Source organism: Rhea pennata, chromosome 13 (genome assembly GCF_028389875.1).
Source record: "Rhea pennata isolate bPtePen1 chromosome 13, bPtePen1.pri, whole genome shotgun sequence".
Taxonomy (NCBI): domain Eukaryota; kingdom Metazoa; phylum Chordata; class Aves; order Rheiformes; family Rheidae; genus Rhea; species Rhea pennata.
Genome location: NC_084675.1, coordinates 24,496,702 through 24,514,797, shown reverse-complemented (window position 1 = coordinate 24,514,797; position 18,096 = coordinate 24,496,702). Strand labels below are relative to the sequence as shown.

At 63.0% G+C, this 18,096-nt stretch overlaps 1 long non-coding RNA gene across 12 annotated transcripts; it reads right to left on the bottom strand.

Annotated features, from left to right (window-relative positions):
• Positions 1 to 364: 364 nt before the first annotated feature.
• Positions 365 to 15,933, bottom strand: LOC134146002 (uncharacterized). 12 transcript variants are annotated; one of them, XR_009959752.1, is made up of 7 exons: positions 12,638 to 13,626; positions 8,309 to 8,435; positions 7,717 to 7,889; positions 7,305 to 7,562; positions 5,618 to 6,960; positions 4,624 to 5,405; positions 365 to 418 (listed from the first exon to the last, which is right to left on the bottom strand). It is a non-coding gene; the product is annotated as an uncharacterized LOC134146002 (long non-coding RNA). The 12 variants fall into 12 exon arrangements; XR_009959749.1 differs by lacking the exon at positions 365 to 418 and adding an exon at positions 3,443 to 3,503; XR_009959753.1 differs by lacking the exon at positions 365 to 418 and adding an exon at positions 13,633 to 13,806 and having other exon boundaries at positions 4,534 to 5,405; positions 12,638 to 13,419.
• Positions 15,934 to 18,096: the final 2,163 nt, after the last annotated feature.

The following is an 18,096-nucleotide window of genomic DNA, read 5'->3' as shown; positions in this document are numbered from 1 at the left end:
GGAAAGGACTTAATACAGCACTTTGTATCACACAGTACTGGGTAAACTGTTTGGAAACGCTGCCTACAGCCGACAGGGCTAGGTTATTAGACAGGCAGGCGCATCACCTGACACTTACCTACGCCGCCTTCCGTGAAACCTTGTTTTTATTCCGCTTCGGTATTATCGTTACTGCTCCGCATCCTTTCTCAAACCCTTGCACGCACGCGCTTAACCGAGAATTCTCTCGGCCCTTAACTACACGGAAGAGCGACAGCACTTGATGTGCCGGTCTCTCTTTCAGACCTATTACCTTTTTGATACAGCTCCCGGACTCCCGTTGCGCTCGGATGCTCGCCTCACAGGTGGCGACCAAGCGAACGGCTGGGTCGCTGGGTCTAGCCGCTTCTCTTGGAGATGCCCCCTTCCGGGGACTACCCTGCCAGACAGACCAAGAAGGCTGGTGAGGCCACGAGGGTATCAGGTTTTAGACACTACTTCCCCGAGGCCCTGAGGGTGACAGCCACAACCGCTTCTCTTCACGTTACTCACAACCAAGTTCATCTATTACTTAGGAGAAAACCGGTTCTACTTAAGAGGGACTGTTGTTCGCTTAAACTTTGCAGAGAGTCCATAACCTGCTACGCATCCTCTCTAGTCCCTTCTGCTTTCGCAATGCCCGTGGTAAAGAAAGGCGGTTATTAATAGCACCCGTTCTCCCGCAGGCCGGAGTAAGCCATTTCTCTGCTCTGAGGAGGTGCCTGAAAAAAGCCAGGCTCTTTTCTGTAGCATCCCTGGGGCTTCCCAGGGCCCATCAGTGCTCTCTTAGGCTTTTCCCGAGCCTTTTATTTTACTAGGCGACTCCTTAGCCTGCGGTTTTATGTTAATGCTCCCCTGAAGCACTGCGCACAGCGCAGTTATCCCAGACCAGCCGCATCTTGCGCCTACAGAGAGTTCTGAGAGGCGGCTCAGGCGAAGAGAGAGAAAAAATCGGTTTGGCAGCTGTGCCGTCACCCGTCAACATTCTTCAGGCTGTGCCTGGCGGGGGGGGGGGGGGGGCCCTCAGGGCGTCTGGGAGCCTCTTTCTTCTACCCATCCGCTCGCTTGCCCGGCCACGCTTCTCAAGCGAATGACTTGGGGCTGCGCTCACCGCGCCCGACCCGAGTTCTCCTTCGGCCGGTTTGGCGCAGAGGGTTCAAGCCTCCCGGGACTCAGCAGCGCTCCGGGGCCCGCCTGCGGCCCCGCTCCTCCGGGCTGCGTCCCGAGCAGCTGGGCAGGAGCCGGGGCCCTAAAGGCGACACGTGGCGAGGGGGGAGTCGGACCCGCGCTGTGGCACACGCGGCGCCGCGCAGACCCCGCCCGGCGCTCCCGGCGGGGCCGAGCCGGGCCCCAGCCCCCGCCGCCCCGAGCCCCGCACCGCCGCCTCCGCGCAGCCACGGCCTCAGCGAGCAGGCGGCAGCCCGACACCCGCGGCCACCCGAAGGGGCGCGCTCGCCTCACGGGCACCCCCCGCTCCTCCACCTCACGGAGCCTCAGCCCGCCGCCGCCGCCGCGCGAAAGCTCCGTCCCTGCTCGCCGCCATGCTGCTCCCCGGCGCCGCGCATGCGCCGCCCGCCAACCGGGCGCAGCCGCAGCAGCGGCCCGGCGGTCGAGCACCGCGCACGCGCCGGCTGCGGCTGCGGCCGCGGCGGGAGGGGCGGCGGGAGCGGGGAGGAGGCGAGAGCCGGGGCGGCTCTCGCGGCTCCCGCGTGCGAGCCGCAGGGCGCCGCGGCCCCGCGGGGCTCGCCCCGAGCGGTGCAGTCTCGGGTGCAGTACCGCAATACGGACAGGCGAGGGCAGCAGAGAGCGGGGCGGGAGGCAGTGCGCATGCGCGGCGCCGTTTCGGGTGCAGTCCAGCATTCTCGAAACGCGGGGACGATAACGAGCACTGCAGCGGGCAGGGCGTAGGCGCTTTCCCGCGTCAGTTGCGCGCCTGCTTTTTCGACCCTCGAGGGCAGTGGTGAGCGCGGCGGAACGCAGTGCGCGAGCGACTGCCATATCTGTTGCAATACCGCTTTATCGACAGGCGAGGGCAGCTGTGAGTACGGCGGAACGCCGTGCGCATGCGCTGCCCCGCAGTAACGCGCACCCGAGTAATATGGCCGCGCGGTAGCGCAGCGGCGAAAGAACTACCGCTGCCGGCACGCCGTGCGGCAGGAAGATGGCGGACCGGAAGCCCAGTGTCGGAAGACTACCGCTCCCGGCGTGCGGCGCGGCACGAAGATGGCGGACCGGAAGCCCAGTGTCGGAAGACTACCGCTCCCGGCGTGCCGCGCGGCACGAAGATGGCGGACCGGAAGCCCAGTGTCGGAAGACTACCGCTCCCGGCGTGCCGCGCGGCACGAAGATGGCGGACCGGAAGCCCAGTGTCGGAAGACTACCGCTCCCGGTGTGCCGCGCGGCACGAAGATGGCGGACCGGAAGCCCAGTGTCGGAAGACTACCGCTCCCGGTGTGCCGCGAGGCACGAAGATGGCGGACCGGAAGCCCAGTGTCTGAAGACTACCGCTCCCGGCGTGCCGCGCGGCCGCCGCGCAACGCTCCAATAACTTTGACCCTATGGCCGGCCCGTCCCGCCCCGTCCCCCAATACCTTCCGGCGCTCCCGCGACCGGACCCGCGGCAGTTCCGACACTGCCTCCGCCCCTTCCCCGCAATCCTGCCTAGGGCTTCCCCTCAGCTCCCTCCTCCCGCTCCCACACGCGACCCCCAGCTGGCCCAAGACGCCCCCCTCTTGCGCTCCCCCCCACACCCCGCGCGCACCCCCTTTCTCCCCGCCCTCCACAGCCCCGGCGCACCCCCTGCCCTCCCGCAGCCCCCCCCCCCCCCCCCCCAGCGCGCACCGCTTGTGCCCCCGCCCTGCCCCGCACGTTCCCATCCGCCGGGGCACGCGCCGGACCCGCGGCGCGGACCGCCCCCTCCCGACACCCCTCACCTCCTCCGCGCTGCAGCCGCCCTGCCGCTTCGAGCGGGTGCTGCTCCGCACCCCGGTTCCCAGCTCCCGGACCGGCCCCGGCGCCAGCTCGCCCCAAACGCTGCTCCGCTCCTGGCCAGGGCCCACCCCCGCCATCGCCAGCAGCCCCCCCGGCCCCACCCGGGCCGCCTCCAAGCCCCGGCTCCCGCAGCCACAGCCCGTCGGCAAGGGGGCGGCAGCAACGGCCCTCAGCCCCGGCGGGGACGGCGGGGGGCTCCCAGGGCACCAGAGGCACCCCCGCTCCCGGGAGCGGCTCCCTGAAAGCTCAAGGCAGAGCCCTGGAGCGCACAGGGAGCAAAAGGGAGCGCTCGGGGCACAAGGGAACCGAGCGGGACCTGTGGGGGCCACAAAAGTAGAGAAAAGGCGACGACAGAGCGGAACAATTCTGGCGGCACCGAAAGGCAGGAGGGCAGCCCTGGGGCGCACTCGCCAAACTCTGCGGCAGACGACAAAGCTAACATTCTGGTCCCAGCAGGCAGTGTGTGGCAGCAGCTCCATTGTCCTGGACCAACCCTGACATGAATTTATACCAAATGCAGACTCAGCGCACAGCATGTACCCATTTCCTGCCCTTGCAATCCACCCAACAGGCGCCACCTGGGACTTCTCACAGCCAAGTGCCCAGAGCTGCAGGCCATCAGGAACAGCTGGGACTGCCAGGACACCAGAGGCCCCCCAGACTCCTGAGAGCAGCTTCTCAAAAGCTCAAGGGAGAGCCCTGGGGCACACAGGGAGCTAAAAGGGGCATTCAGGGCACAAAGGAACAAAGAGGGAGCTGCGGGTGCAATGTGTTTTGTGTGTGTGTATATATACATATACACACACACACACACACATTATATATATTTATATATATATGTATGTATGTATATTATAATGCAATGACAGAGCAAACAGAACAATTCTGGCGGCACCAAAAGCCAAAAGGAGGGCCCTGGGGCGCACTCGCCAAACCCTGTGGCAGACGACAAAGCTAAACGGAGAACCTTGGCGCGTGCCGCAAAGCAAACGCGGGGCCCTGAGGCACGTGGGGGCCTTGGGGGCAGCCCAAACCGTGAACTGAAGGCTCCCGAGGGCACCAGAGGGCGAACGCGGGGCTCTGGGGCAAACCAAAACACACAGGAAAAGGGCCTCGGGGGCACACCATTAGGCACCTCACAGGGCTCAGCGCGGCTGACGGCACGGCGCCCGCAGGCTCTCCCCCTCCCCACGGGCGCTCCCAGCTCCAGGCACGCAGGCCCTGGCCCCGGCCCCGCCAGGGAGCAGCCCGGCGCCCTCACGCAGCGGCCCTGGAGGGGCCCTGGCTGCCCCCGCCACGATGGGAATCGCCCCCCGGCCAGCGTCCCGAGGGCCCAGGCCACGCAAGGGCGATTGCCCACGGCCCCGTCAACGGCACCGAGTTCCCCGGGAACTGCAGGCGCTCCGAAGCGCAAGGGGCTCGGCCGCCGGCTCCCGGCCCCAGGCGCAACGCGTAAGCCTCTCCCCCCGGGCATCGTCCTCATGGCAAAGGCACAGCCAGAACCACAGGCACGAGCGCAAAGAATTAAAGCAACCGTTTATTGTTTTGCCGTGCAGAAACACCACCTGGGAGCGAGCCTGCCACCGAGCTGCATGCGGGCACGCTTTCCCTTACCTTGTGACACCCGAAGAGTCATCACCGGCGTCCGTCCGTCCGTCGGGGAGGGGTCAGCTCCCGCTGCCGCCCTTGACGCGGCAGGTGTCCGAGTAGCCGACGACCTACCCCTTCCGCTTTCGCCTTCAGGGAGAGCACTCAGCTCTGAGAACGGAGAGGACGACGCCTGAGCTCTGCGTGCTTCTGCCCTGCGCCAGGCTTGAGCCCTGCAGGACGCTCGTTGCCCAGCGCTCGGCTCGCCCGTCCCATCGCCGGTCTCGGTGGCGCGGGCCTGGGCCGCACGAAGCCCAGCCCTGAGGTCTGCGCGCAGAGCCGAACGCTGGGTGCAGGGGAAGGTTACAAACCCAAAGGAGGGCGGGCTGGACGAGGAGACGGGGAACGGAAGCGCACGGATCCGCACAGCACGGACAGCCCTGGCCACGCTCCGAGCCCGCTCGCCCGCCGGGCTGCTCGCCTGTTTGCCTACAGCTCCGGGGCGTCCGCAAGAGCCGGGGCGCACGCACAGGCCCAGGCTGGAGAGGAGCCTTGTGTTCCGTCACGGGATTTGACTACTCCTCGTGCGCTAACCCCTTTCAGATGCTTAACCCCAAATGCTCTCAGCCGTTAACAACTTCAGTACCCTGGGCACCTGGTTCGTCCACGCTCTCAAACCCTCCTTGCTCTTTCCTGTCCTGTCTGAAACTCTCCCAGACCGCCCCCACCGCCCGGTCTGTCCTTAAAACGGTATCACCAAAATGGGCTGAGCTGCTCCGCTTCAAGTTGCCCGCCCTCAGACCACTGTCCTGCAAACAAATCAAGCCACCGAGGTCACTGGGAGATTCTCAGTTCAGTGCTCTCCCCTCCCCTCCCCTCCCCCAAGCTTTCGCTATAGCTCCCTAAGCTGGGCAGAACGCAGATCCTCCCTTAAGCACTCCCGTAAGCGGTTTTTATTCCAAGTCGCTCTTACGACATGAGGCAGCAAAGCAAGGCAAAGACACGTGGGGTCGCAGCTTACCCATGTAGCCGCAACGAAGTCTCATTTTAGGCCTCGCTGCTTCTTCCAGGTGAGCAGACCAAAACACTGCTCCAAGCAGGCACCTAAGGCTTCACACAGACCTGGTGGCTCTGCTAGCAACAGCAGTGCCATAGCGACCGGGACACCGGTCACTACCCCAACCCCCCCCCCCCGCCCCGCCTCCTTTGCTGGTCAGTGAACTGCAGCTTACTACTCCACGGTTCAGGTACGGACGCTGCCAACCCTCCTACTGTCAAAGGCTCCTCGTCAGCACCGGGCAGAGAACCTGCCAAAACCGGCATTCGGATTCTCCCGGCTGCTCTCGACGCATCACCTGCCGAGGTCGGAGGGCGGCAGCCTGCAGTTCCTCACGACAGCCCGTCGTCGTTCCCTGCTGTTCAGAATGCCGAGGATTAACGCAATTTAGAAACACAAAAATACTACCGCCGTACAGCGTAAAGCCAAGCTAAAGTTTCCGCAACCTCTCTGCGTCCGACAGAACGAGCCACGCGCATCAGCGCCAACAGCTCGAGGCCAGCGACCCCTCCCGGGCGACGTTCTTCCGGCAGGCTCCCTCCCCGCGCGCCTCGGCCTCGCCTAAGGGTCTCCCTTGGGACATTGTAACTTAGCCAGCCAGCACTTGTCGATGCAGGCACCGTAAAATCCATCACCCTACAAAAGTACGGAGCAAAGCAAAGCTCTGCAGAAAATCGTAAGAATCCAAAGGTGCTTCTAAGCACAAAAGCAGCTCTAACGCAAACACGCGTGCACGCACACGCACGCACGCAAGGTAAACGAGAACGCGCAACCCGCAGGTACCGCTTCCCCCAGCCCTGCTTTGGGAGCTACGACGACACTCGGGTTTGCTGCGAAAGGGAAGTTAGACTAAGTAGCCGCTAGAGATTAATCTGTCAGAAACCTCCTCTGTCCGCATTTTTTGGCGCAACCGTGCTCTGCCCCTCGGTCAATGCAGACACGCGCAACACCCCCTTCCTGTAACACTTGCACAGTAACCCCCTGCTCGTTAAGGTTAGTGCTCATCGTGCCGCTCGGATAGATGATCCCCTGCTGTCTAGTCCTATGCCTGGCGTTACCACTTCAGAGGGACCTGAGCGCGTTGGACCGCCTCTGTGCTATCAAAGGGAGAAGTCTCAGAGACAGTTACAGCCCAGGGCGCTGCTAAACGGTCTTTCTCACAGCCAGAGAATTTGCATTCCGGCCCCAAAGGGGACGCGAGGACGGTGCCGTTGGCACCCGCTTTCCCTTACCGCTCTTTTCTGACGGTGCTGCTCCCACAGAGTCACCAGATGCGGAAAGCATTACTGGAAAAGGCTCGCCTTGTCCTAGGAATTTGCGGGCAGGAGATGCTAATTCATTCCACGAGGCTTTAACGTTTCCTCCACCTACTGTCTTCCTCCTCCCCCAGATACCATTGCCAGGTAACTAACTGCGGGTTGCGCTAACTGAGCCCTCCGAAAACGACCTCTTCGATTTACAGGGCGCACGCTTTCTCTCTCTCTCTCCCCCTCTCTCTCTGTTTTTCTCTCTCCCCCTCTTTCCTTTTCTCTCTTTCTCTCTCTCCCTCTCCCGTAACTCTGGCCGCTTGACCATCGTTCCCCGAAGATAACGATTTGCTGCCCTGCAGCTTTTAAAACGGGATGTTTTGTAGACATACAAAGTCACGCACCCAGAAATACACGTACGGAGCAGACTTGTTCGTGAGGTGCACAGGCCTCCCGTTACACGTTGGTCATCTATTATTCCGATTGCTCTCAACGGCGATCCTGCCTAGTCAGGAGGAATGGGTTTTCCTTTGGGGGAGACGGGGACAGCTCTCAGCCGGTTCCGTTTGATTTTATTACTTCAGCTTGCTTACGTTTTCCTGGTCTCTTCTACTTCGGCCGCGGCAATTAATCTCAGAAGCATCACATCTTTCCCCTTCTATCTATGCGCGTACGATAACAAAACAAAACAGAAACGACCAAAGCAAAACTAAGGCAGATGCCGCTAGCGATACCCACGGGGTAGGAACGGCTTGCTTGGGCCTCAGCGCTGCCTCCGGGAGGCCGAAATAACTAACAGTCACTGTCGAGAGTTACCTTGACTTGCCCGTGGCGGAACACCTGCTGCTACCGTGGCCGCTGCTGGGGATACCGAGGGTCCGCTGCGTTTCTGCCTCCTCGTTTCAACCCCGTCCCTTAGGTATTAATCCCCTACGTGCCGCTTGTCCGGCTTCCCTCTCCGTCAGCATTTGCTATCGTTGGTTCCAGCTCTGTAACAAAGAGAGAAACTGGCATTTTGCTGGCAATGAAAGGCTTAGACTTACGCGCGTTCTTTTTCTCTTTACTGTGTTCCTGTTTTTTTCTCCCTCCCCTCCCCCCCCCCCCCCCTCCTTTAAAGGAAAGGACTTAATACAGCACTTTGTATCACACAGTACTGGGTAAACTGTTTGGAAACGCTGCCTACAGCCGACAGGGCTAGGTTATTAGACAGGCAGGCGCATCACCTGACACTTACCTACGCCGCCTTCCGTGAAACCTTGTTTTTATTCCGCTTCGGTATTATCGTTACTGCTCCGCATCCTTTCTCAAACCCTTGCACGCACGCGCTTAACCGAGAATTCTCTCGGCCCTTAACTACACGGAAGAGCGACAGCACTTGATGTGCCGGTCTCTCTTTCAGACCTATTACCTTTTTGATACAGCTCCCGGACTCCCGTTGCGCTCGGATGCTCGCCTCACAGGTGGCGACCAAAGCGAACGGCTGGGTCGCTGGGTCTAGCCGCTTCTCTTGGAGATGCCCCCTTCCGGGGACTACCCTGCCAGACAGACCAAGAAGGCTGGTGAGGCCACGAGGGTATCAGGTTTTAGACACTACTTCCCCGAGGCCCTGAGGGTGACAGCCACAACCGCTTCTCTTCACGTTACTCACAACCACGTTCATCTATTACTTAGGAGAAAACCGGTTCTACTTTAAGAGGGGACTGTTGTTCGCTTAAACTTTGCAGAGAGTCCATAACCTGCTACGCATCCTCTCTAGTCCCTTCTGCTTTCGCAATGCCCGTGGTAAAGAAAGGCGGTTATTAATAGCACCCGTTCTCCCGCAGGCCGGAGTAAGCCATTTCTCTGCTCTGAGGAGGTGCCTGAAAAAAGCCAGGCTCTTTTCTGTAGCATCCCTGGGGCTTCCCAGGGCCCATCAGTGCTCTCTTAGGCTTTTCCCGAGCCTTTTATTTTACTAGGCGACTCCTTAGCCTGCGGTTTTATGTTAATGCTCCCCTGAAGCACTGCGCACAGCGCAGTTATCCCAGACCAGCCGCATCTTGCGCCTACAGAGAGTTCTGAGAGGCGGCTCAGGCGAAGAGAGAGAAAAAATCGGTTTGGCAGCTGTGCCGTCACCCGTCAACATTCTTCAGGCTGTGCCTGGCGGGGGGGGGGGGGGGCCCTCAGGGCGTCTGGGAGCCTCTTTCTTCTACCCATCCGCTCGCTTGCCCGGCCACGCTTCTCAAGCGAATGACTTGGGGCTGCGCTCACCGCGCCCGACCCGAGTTCTCCTTCGGCCGGTTTGGCGCAGAGGGTTCAAGCCTCCCGGGACTCAGCAGCGCTCCGGGGCCCGCCTGCGGCCCCGCTCCTCCGGGCTGCGTCCCGAGCAGCTGGGCAGGAGCCGGGGCCCTAAAGGCGACACGTGGCGAGGGGGGAGTCGGACCCGCGCTGTGGCACACGCGGCGCCGCGCAGACCCCGCCCGGCGCTCCCGGCGGGGCCGAGCCGGGCCCCAGCCCCCGCCGCCCCGAGCCCCGCACCGCCGCCTCCGCGCAGCCACGGCCTCAGCGAGCAGGCGGCAGCCCGACACCCGCGGCCACCCGAAGGGGCGCGCTCGCCTCACGGGCACCCCCCGCTCCTCCACCTCACGGAGCCTCAGCCCGCCGCCGCCGCCGCGCGAAAGCTCCGTCCCTGCTCGCCGCCATGCTGCTCCCCGGCGCCGCGCATGCGCCGCCCGCCAACCGGGCGCAGCCGCAGCAGCGGCCCGGCGGTCGAGCACCGCGCACGCGCCGGCTGCGGCTGCGGCCGCGGCGGGAGGGGCGGCGGGAGCGGGGAGGAGGCGAGAGCCGGGGCGGCTCTCGCGGCTCCCGCGTGCGAGCCGCAGGGCGCCGCGGCCCCGCGGGGCTCGCCCCGAGCGGTGCAGTCTCGGGTGCAGTACCGCAATACGGACAGGCGAGGGCAGCAGAGAGCGGGGCGGGAGGCAGTGCGCATGCGCGGCGCCGTTTCGGGTGCAGTCCAGCATTCTCGAAACGCGGGGACGATAACGAGCACTGCAGCGGGCAGGGCGTAGGCGCTTTCCCGCGTCAGTTGCGCGCCTGCTTTTTCGACCCTCGAGGGCAGTGGTGAGCGCGGCGGAACGCAGTGCGCGAGCGACTGCCATATCTGTTGCAATACCGCTTTATCGACAGGCGAGGGCAGCTGTGAGTACGGCGGAACGCCGTGCGCATGCGCTGCCCCGCAGTAACGCGCACCCGAGTAATATGGCCGCGCGGTAGCGCAGCGGCGAAAGAACTACCGCTGCCGGCACGCCGTGCGGCAGGAAGATGGCGGACCGGAAGCCCAGTGTCGGAAGACTACCGCTCCCGGCGTGCGGCGCGGCACGAAGATGGCGGACCGGAAGCCCAGTGTCGGAAGACTACCGCTCCCGGCGTGCCGCGCGGCACGAAGATGGCGGACCGGAAGCCCAGTGTCGGAAGACTACCGCTCCCGGCGTGCCGCGCGGCACGAAGATGGCGGACCGGAAGCCCAGTGTCGGAAGACTACCGCTCCCGGCGTGCCGCGCGGCACGAAGATGGCGGACCGGAAGCCCAGTGTCGGAAGACTACCGCTCCCGGTGTGCCGCGAGGCACGAAGATGGCGGACCGGAAGCCCAGTGTCTGAAGACTACCGCTCCCGGCGTGCCGCGCGGCCGCCGCGCAACGCTCCAATAACTTTGACCCTATGGCCGGCCCGTCCCGCCCCGTCCCCCAATACCTTCCGGCGCTCCCGCGACCGGACCCGCGGCAGTTCCGACACTGCCTCCGCCCCTTCCCCGCAATCCTGCCTAGGGCTTCCCCTCAGCTCCCTCCTCCCGCTCCCACACGCGACCCCCAGCTGGCCCAAGACGCCCCCCTCTTGCGCTCCCCCCACACCCCGCGCGCACCCCCTTTCTCCCCGCCCTCCACAGCCCCGGCGCACCCCCTGCCCTCCCGCAGCCCCCCCCCCGCCCCCCCCAGCGCGCACCGCTTGTGCCCCCGCCCTGCCCCGCACGTTCCCATCCGCCGGGGCACGCGCCGGACCCGCGGCGCGGACCGCCCCCTCCCGACACCCCTCACCTCCTCCGCGCTGCAGCCGCCCTGCCGCTTCGAGCGGGTGCTGCTCCGCACCCCGGTTCCCAGCTCCCGGACCGGCCCCGGCGCCAGCTCGCCCCAAACGCTGCTCCGCTCCTGGCCAGGGCCCACCCCCGCCATCGCCAGCAGCCCCCCCGGCCCCACCCGGGCCGCCTCCAAGCCCCGGCTCCCGCAGCCGCAGCCCGTCGGCAAGGGGGCGGCAGCAACGGCCCTCAGCCCCGGCGGGGACGGCGGGGGCTCCCAGGGCACCAGAGGCACCCCCGCTCCCGGGAGCGGCTCCCTGAAAGCTCAAGGCAGAGCCCTGGAGCGCACAGGGAGCAAAAGGGAGCGCTCGGGGCACAAGGGAACCGAGCGGGACCTGTGGGGGCCACAAAAGTAGAGAAAAGGCGACGACAGAGCGGAACAATTCTGGCGGCACCGAAAGGCAGGAGGGCGGCCCTGGGGCGCACTCGCCAAACTCTGCGGCAGACGACAAAGCTAACATTCTGGTCCCAGCAGGCAGTGTGTGGCAGCAGCTCCATTGTCCTGGACCAACCCTGACATGAATTTATACCAAATGCAGACTCAGCGCACAGCATGTACCCATTTCCTGCCCTTGCAATCCACCCAACAGGCGCCACCTGGGACTTCTCACAGCCAAGTGCCCAGAGCTGCAGGCCATCAGGAACAGCTGGGACTGCCAGGACACCAGAGGCCCCCCAGACTCCTGAGAGCAGCTTCTCAAAAGCTCAAGGGAGAGCCCTGGGGCACACAGGGAGCTAAAAGGGGCATTCAGGGCACAAAGGAACAAAGAGGGAGCTGCGGGTGCAATGTGTTTTGTGTGTGTGTATATATACATATACACACACACACACACATTATATATATTTATATATATATGTATGTATGTATATTATAATGCAATGACAGAGCAAACAGAACAATTCTGGCGGCACCAAAAGCCAAAAGGAGGGCCCTGGGGCGCACTCGCCAAACTCTGTGGCAGACGACAAAGCTAAACGGAGAACCTTGGCGCGTGCCGCAAAGCAAACGCGGGGCCCTGAGGCACGTGGGGGCCTTGGGGGCAGCCCAAACCGTGAACTGAAGGCTCCCGAGGGCACCAGAGGGCGAACGCGGGGCTCTGGGGCAAACCAAAACACACAGGAAAAGGGCCTCGGGGGCACACCATTAGGCACCTCACAGGGCTCAGCGCGGCTGACGGCACGGCGCCCGCAGGCTCTCCCCCTCCCCACGGGCGCTCCCAGCTCCAGGCACGCAGGCCCTGGCCCCGGCCCCGCCAGGGAGCAGCCCGGCGCCCTCACGCAGCGGCCCTGGAGGGGCCCTGGCTGCCCCCGCCACGATGGGAATCGCCCCCCGGCCAGCGTCCCGAGGGCCCAGGCCACGCAAGGGCGATTGCCCACGGCCCCGTCAACGGCACCGAGTTCCCCGGGAACTGCAGGCGCTCCGAAGCGCAAGGGGCTCGGCCGCCGGCTCCCGGCCCCAGGCGCAACGCGTAAGCCTCTCCCCCCGGGCATCGTCCTCATGGCAAAGGCACAGCCAGAACCACAGGCACGAGCGCAAAGAATTAAAGCAACCGTTTATTGTTTTGCCGTGCAGAAACACCACCTGGGAGCGAGCCTGCCACCGAGCTGCATGCGGGCACGCTTTCCCTTACCTTGTGACACCCGAAGAGTCATCACCGGCGTCCGTCCGTCCGTCGGGGAGGGGTCAGCTCCCGCTGCCGCCCTTGACGCGGCAGGTGTCCGAGTAGCCGACGACCTACCCCTTCCGCTTTCGCCTTCAGGGAGAGCACTCAGCTCTGAGAACGGAGAGGACGACGCCTGAGCTCTGCGTGCTTCTGCCCTGCGCCAGGCTTGAGCCCTGCAGGACGCTCGTTGCCCAGCGCTCGGCTCGCCCGTCCCATCGCCGGTCTCGGTGGCGCGGGCCTGGGCCGCACGAAGCCCAGCCCTGAGGTCTGCGCGCAGAGCCGAACGCTGGGTGCAGGGGAAGGTTACAAACCCAAAGGAGGGCGGGCTGGACGAGGAGACGGGGAACGGAAGCGCACGGATCCGCACAGCACGGACAGCCCTGGCCACGCTCCGAGCCCGCTCGCCCGCCGGGCTGCTCGCCTGTTTGCCTACAGCTCCGGGGCGTCCGCAAGAGCCGGGGCGCACGCACAGGCCCAGGCTGGAGAGGAGCCTTGTGTTCCGTCACGGGATTTGACTACTCCTCGTGCGCTAACCCCTTTCAGATGCTTAACCCCAAATGCTCTCAGCCGTTAACAACTTCAGTACCCTGGGCACCTGGTTCGTCCACGCTCTCAAACCCTCCTTGCTCTTTCCTGTCCTGTCTGAAACTCTCCCAGACCGCCCCCACCGCCCGGTCTGTCCTTAAAACGGTATCACCAAAATGGGCTGAGCTGCTCCGCTTCAAGTTGCCCGCCCTCAGACCACTGTCCTGCAAACAAATCAAGCCACCGAGGTCACTGGGAGATTCTCAGTTCAGTGCTCTCCCCTCCCCTCCCCTCCCCCAAGCTTTCGCTATAGCTCCCTAAGCTGGGCAGAACGCAGATCCTCCCTTAAGCACTCCCGTAAGCGGTTTTTATTCCCAAGTCGCTCTTACGACATGAGGCAGCAAAGCAAGGCAAAGACACGTGGGGTCGCAGCTTACCCATGTAGCCGCAACGAAGTCTCATTTTAGGCCTCGCTGCTTCTTCCAGGTGAGCAGACCAAAACACTGCTCCAAGCAGGCACCTAAGGCTTCACACAGACCTGGTGGCTCTGCTAGCAACAGCAGTGCCATAGCGACCGGGACACCGGTCACTACCCCAACCCCCCCCCCCCCGCCCCGCCTCCTTTGCTGGTCAGTGAACTGCAGCTTACTACTCCACGGTTCAGGTACGGACGCTGCCAACCCTCCTACTGTCAAAGGCTCCTCGTCAGCACCGGGCAGAGAACCTGCCAAAACCGGCATTCGGATTCTCCCGGCTGCTCTCGACGCATCACCTGCCGAGGTCGGAGGGCGGCAGCCTGCAGTTCCTCACGACAGCCCGTCGTCGTTCCCTGCTGTTCAGAATGCCGAGGATTAACGCAATTTAGAAACACAAAAATACTACCGCCGTACAGCGTAAAGCCAAGCTAAAGTTTCCGCAACCTCTCTGCGTCCGACAGAACGAGCCACGCGCATCAGCGCCAACAGCTCGAGGCCAGCGACCCCTCCCGGGCGACGTTCTTCCGGCAGGCTCCCTCCCCGCGCGCCTCGGCCTCGCCTAAGGGTCTCCCTTGGGACATTGTAACTTAGCCAGCCAGCACTTGTCGATGCAGGCACCGTAAAATCCATCACCCTACAAAAGTACGGAGCAAAGCAAAGCTCTGCAGAAAATCGTAAGAATCCAAAGGTGCTTCTAAGCACAAAAGCAGCTCTAACGCAAACACGCGTGCACGCACACGCACGCACGCAAGGTAAACGAGAACGCGCAACCCGCAGGTACCGCTTCCCCCAGCCCTGCTTTGGGAGCTACGACGACACTCGGGTTTGCTGCGAAAGGGAAGTTAGACTAAGTAGCCGCTAGAGATTAATCTGTCAGAAACCTCCTCTGTCCGCATTTTTTGGCGCAACCGTGCTCTGCCCCTCGGTCAATGCAGACACGCGCAACACCCCCTTCCTGTAACACTTGCACAGTAACCCCCTGCTCGTTAAGGTTAGTGCTCATCGTGCCGCTCGGATAGATGATCCCCTGCTGTCTAGTCCTATGCCTGGCGTTACCACTTCAGAGGGACCTGAGCGCGTTGGACCGCCTCTGTGCTATCAAAGGGAGAAGTCTCAGAGACAGTTACAGCCCAGGGCGCTGCTAAACGGTCTTTCTCACAGCCAGAGAATTTGCATTCCGGCCCCAAAGGGGACGCGAGGACGGTGCCGTTGGCACCCGCTTTCCCTTACCGCTCTTTTCTGACGGTGCTGCTCCCACAGAGTCACCAGATGCGGAAAGCATTACTGGAAAAGGCTCGCCTTGTCCTAGGAATTTGCGGGCAGGAGATGCTAATTCATTCCACGAGGCTTTAACGTTTCCTCCACCTACTGTCTTCCTCCTCCCCCAGATACCATTGCCAGGTAACTAACTGCGGGTTGCGCTAACTGAGCCCTCCGAAAACGACCTCTTCGATTTACAGGGCGCACGCTTTCTCTCTCTCTCTCCCCCTCTCTCTCTGTTTTTCTCTCTCCCCCTCTTTCCTTTTCTCTCTCCCTCTCTCTCCCTCTCCCGTAACTCTGGCCGCTTGACCATCGTTCCCCGAAGATAACGATTTGCTGCCCTGCAGCTTTTAAAACGGGATGTTTTGTAGACATACAAAGTCACGCACCCAGAAATACACGTACGGAGCAGACTTGTTCGTGAGGTGCACAGGCCTCCCGTTACACGTTGGTCATCTATTATTCCGATTGCTCTCAACGGCGATCCTGCCTAGTCAGGAGGAATGGGTTTTCCTTTGGGGGAGACGGGGACAGCTCTCAGCCGGTTCCGTTTGATTTTATTACTTCAGCTTGCTTACGTTTTCCTGGTCTCTTCTACTTCGGCCGCGGCAATTAATCTCAGAAGCATCACATCTTTCCCCTTCTATCTATGCGCGTACGATAACAAAACAAAACAGAAACGACCAAAGCAAAACTAAGGCAGATGCCGCTAGCGATACCCACGGGGTAGGAACGGCTTGCTTGGGCCTCAGCGCTGCCTCCGGGAGGCCGAAATAACTAACAGTCACTGTCGAGAGTTACCTTGACTTGCCCGTGGCGGAACACCTGCTGCTACCGTGGCCGCTGCTGGGGATACCGAGGGTCCGCTGCGTTTCTGCCTCCTCGTTTCAACCCCGTCCCTTAGGTATTAATCCCCTACGTGCCGCTTGTCCGGCTTCCCTCTCCGTCAGCATTTGCTATCGTTGGCACGAAGATGGCGGACCGGAAGCCCAGTGTCGGAAGACTACCGCTGCCGGTGTGCCGCGCGGCACGAAGATGGCGGACCGGAAGCCCAGTGTCTGAAGACTACCGCTCCCGGCGTGCCGCGCGGCACGAAGATGGCGGACCGGAAGCCCAGTGTCGGAAGACTACCGCTCCCGGCGTGCCGCGCGGCACGAAGATGGCGGACCGGAAGCCCAGTGTCTGGAAGCCAGCTCCCAGATGGCACTGCCCGTCCCCGCGACAAGGAGAAGCTCCCTGCGCTACCGGCCCATGAGCGCCGGGAAGGGGCGAGGAGCGGGGGCCGTGCGCTTACCCGTGAGAGAAACGGCGGAGGGGAGTGGAGAAAACAGCGAGCGGCGCTGCGCGCGTGTGCCGCCGGCGGTATTCTCCGCACGCAGGGAAGGCCGGGGGTGGCGGCAGTACTGGCTTGTGGACACGCGAGGGCAGCAGTGAGCGCGGCGGAGTGCAATGCGCATGCGCGGCCCCCGTTCCGGTGCACTACCGCGTGTTCAACACGCGGTGGCAATAAGGAGCAGGGCGGAGCGCACTGCGCATGCGCTTGCTTGTTCGGCGGCAGAGCCCAACATGGCCGCCCGGAAGCCCGGTGGCGGAAGACTACCGCTCCCGGCATGCCGCGCCGCTGCTCTCCAACAGTTTTGACCCTACGGCGATTCCGTTCCGTCCCGACACCCAATACGGTCCGGGGCCCCTCCCGCGACCGGCTCCGGCTCAGTTCCGACACTGCCTCTGTCCCCGCCCCCCGCAATCCTGTCTAGGGCTTCCCTCCCCCGCCCCAAACGCGATATGCATCTGGCCCAGGACGCCCCCCCTCCTTCCCGCGCGCGCCCCTTTTCTCCCCGGCCTCCATAGCCCCGGCGCACCTCCTTCTCCCGCTCCCGCGCCCACCATGGCCCCGGCGCGCCCCGCTTGCCCCTTTGCCCAGGACGTTCCCATCCGCGCGAGCACGCGCGGGAGGCGCAGCGCGCGCCATCTCTCCCGTCTCTCCCCCCCCCCCCCCCCCCGGCTTACCTTCGCGCTGTAGCCTCCGGAACGCTTCCAGCAGTATCGTGCTGTCATCACGCGAGGGCAGCGCTGAGCATAGGTCGGGCACTGCGGATGCGTTCATCGCTTTGCTGTATCACTGATTTTTTTGCCGGTTGCAGGAAGCAGTGAGCAGAGTGGTGGTGGTGCGAATTCGAGACCTGCCTGGCTGCAATACTGGTGTGTCATCAGACGAGGGCAGCAAAGACCTGCTCGGCCTTAGTGCGCATGAGTGGTGCAGCTGACTGCTGTGCTGGGCTGTCGTGAAGAGGGCAGCCGTGAGCAGGCCGCTCTCAATGCGCATGCGCGGCCCCGCCGGCCGCAGTTCCGAAGTGTCACCACTCGAGGGCCGCGGCGAGGGCGGCGCCGCCGTGCGCATGCGCAGCCCCGCTGGCCGCGGTGCTGGCCCGGCCTGTGGCTCCCGCTCCGCTCCCCCGAAGCTTTGGTGCCTCCCCGCTGGGCTTCTGTGTCCTGCAGCAGGAGGCCGTGGTGGGGACCCTACGCGCAGCCCGAGTCGCAGAGGAGGCGGTGGCAGCACCCGGCATAGCAGCGCCGAGGGGTGCTGGTGGTGCCAGGCCCAAGCCCCGATGGGGCTGGGCCCCCCGGCTGAGCAGTCAGGGCAGGCCGCGGGGGCGGTGGGGTGACCGGTGCCTGCAGACAGGGGGTAGGTCCCCAGCCGGGGCTTGCCTGGGCCTCATAGTTTTATTGCCAGCCTTCTTACAATCACTTCCATCGGGTTGGGGAAAAGGGTCGTCCCTTTCTCCAGCTCTGCCCTAGCTCCTTTCCAGTCACTCCCATTATGATTTTCTGATACCTGAAAATTCATGGATACAGTGCTATAAAAAAAAAATCTTACTCAGGATTGATGAGAAGGATGCTTTATCTCACAAAAAAACTTTAAAGTTTTGACCTTTTGTCTGTCAGCTTGCTGTTACCCCCATTACACAAACTGACATTAAATTCTGTCCCATCTTGTCATTTTTAAGGCTCGTGTACTTTGCTCTCAGGCCTCTTCTTCTGTAGCTCTGTCCAAAACAGCATGGCCCACGTGTAATGCCTTCTCTATATTTTTGCAGGCAACTGCCCCAACACTTCTCTGGAAATGACAATGTGTTACTGCAAGTACATTGTGAAATCTGTCTG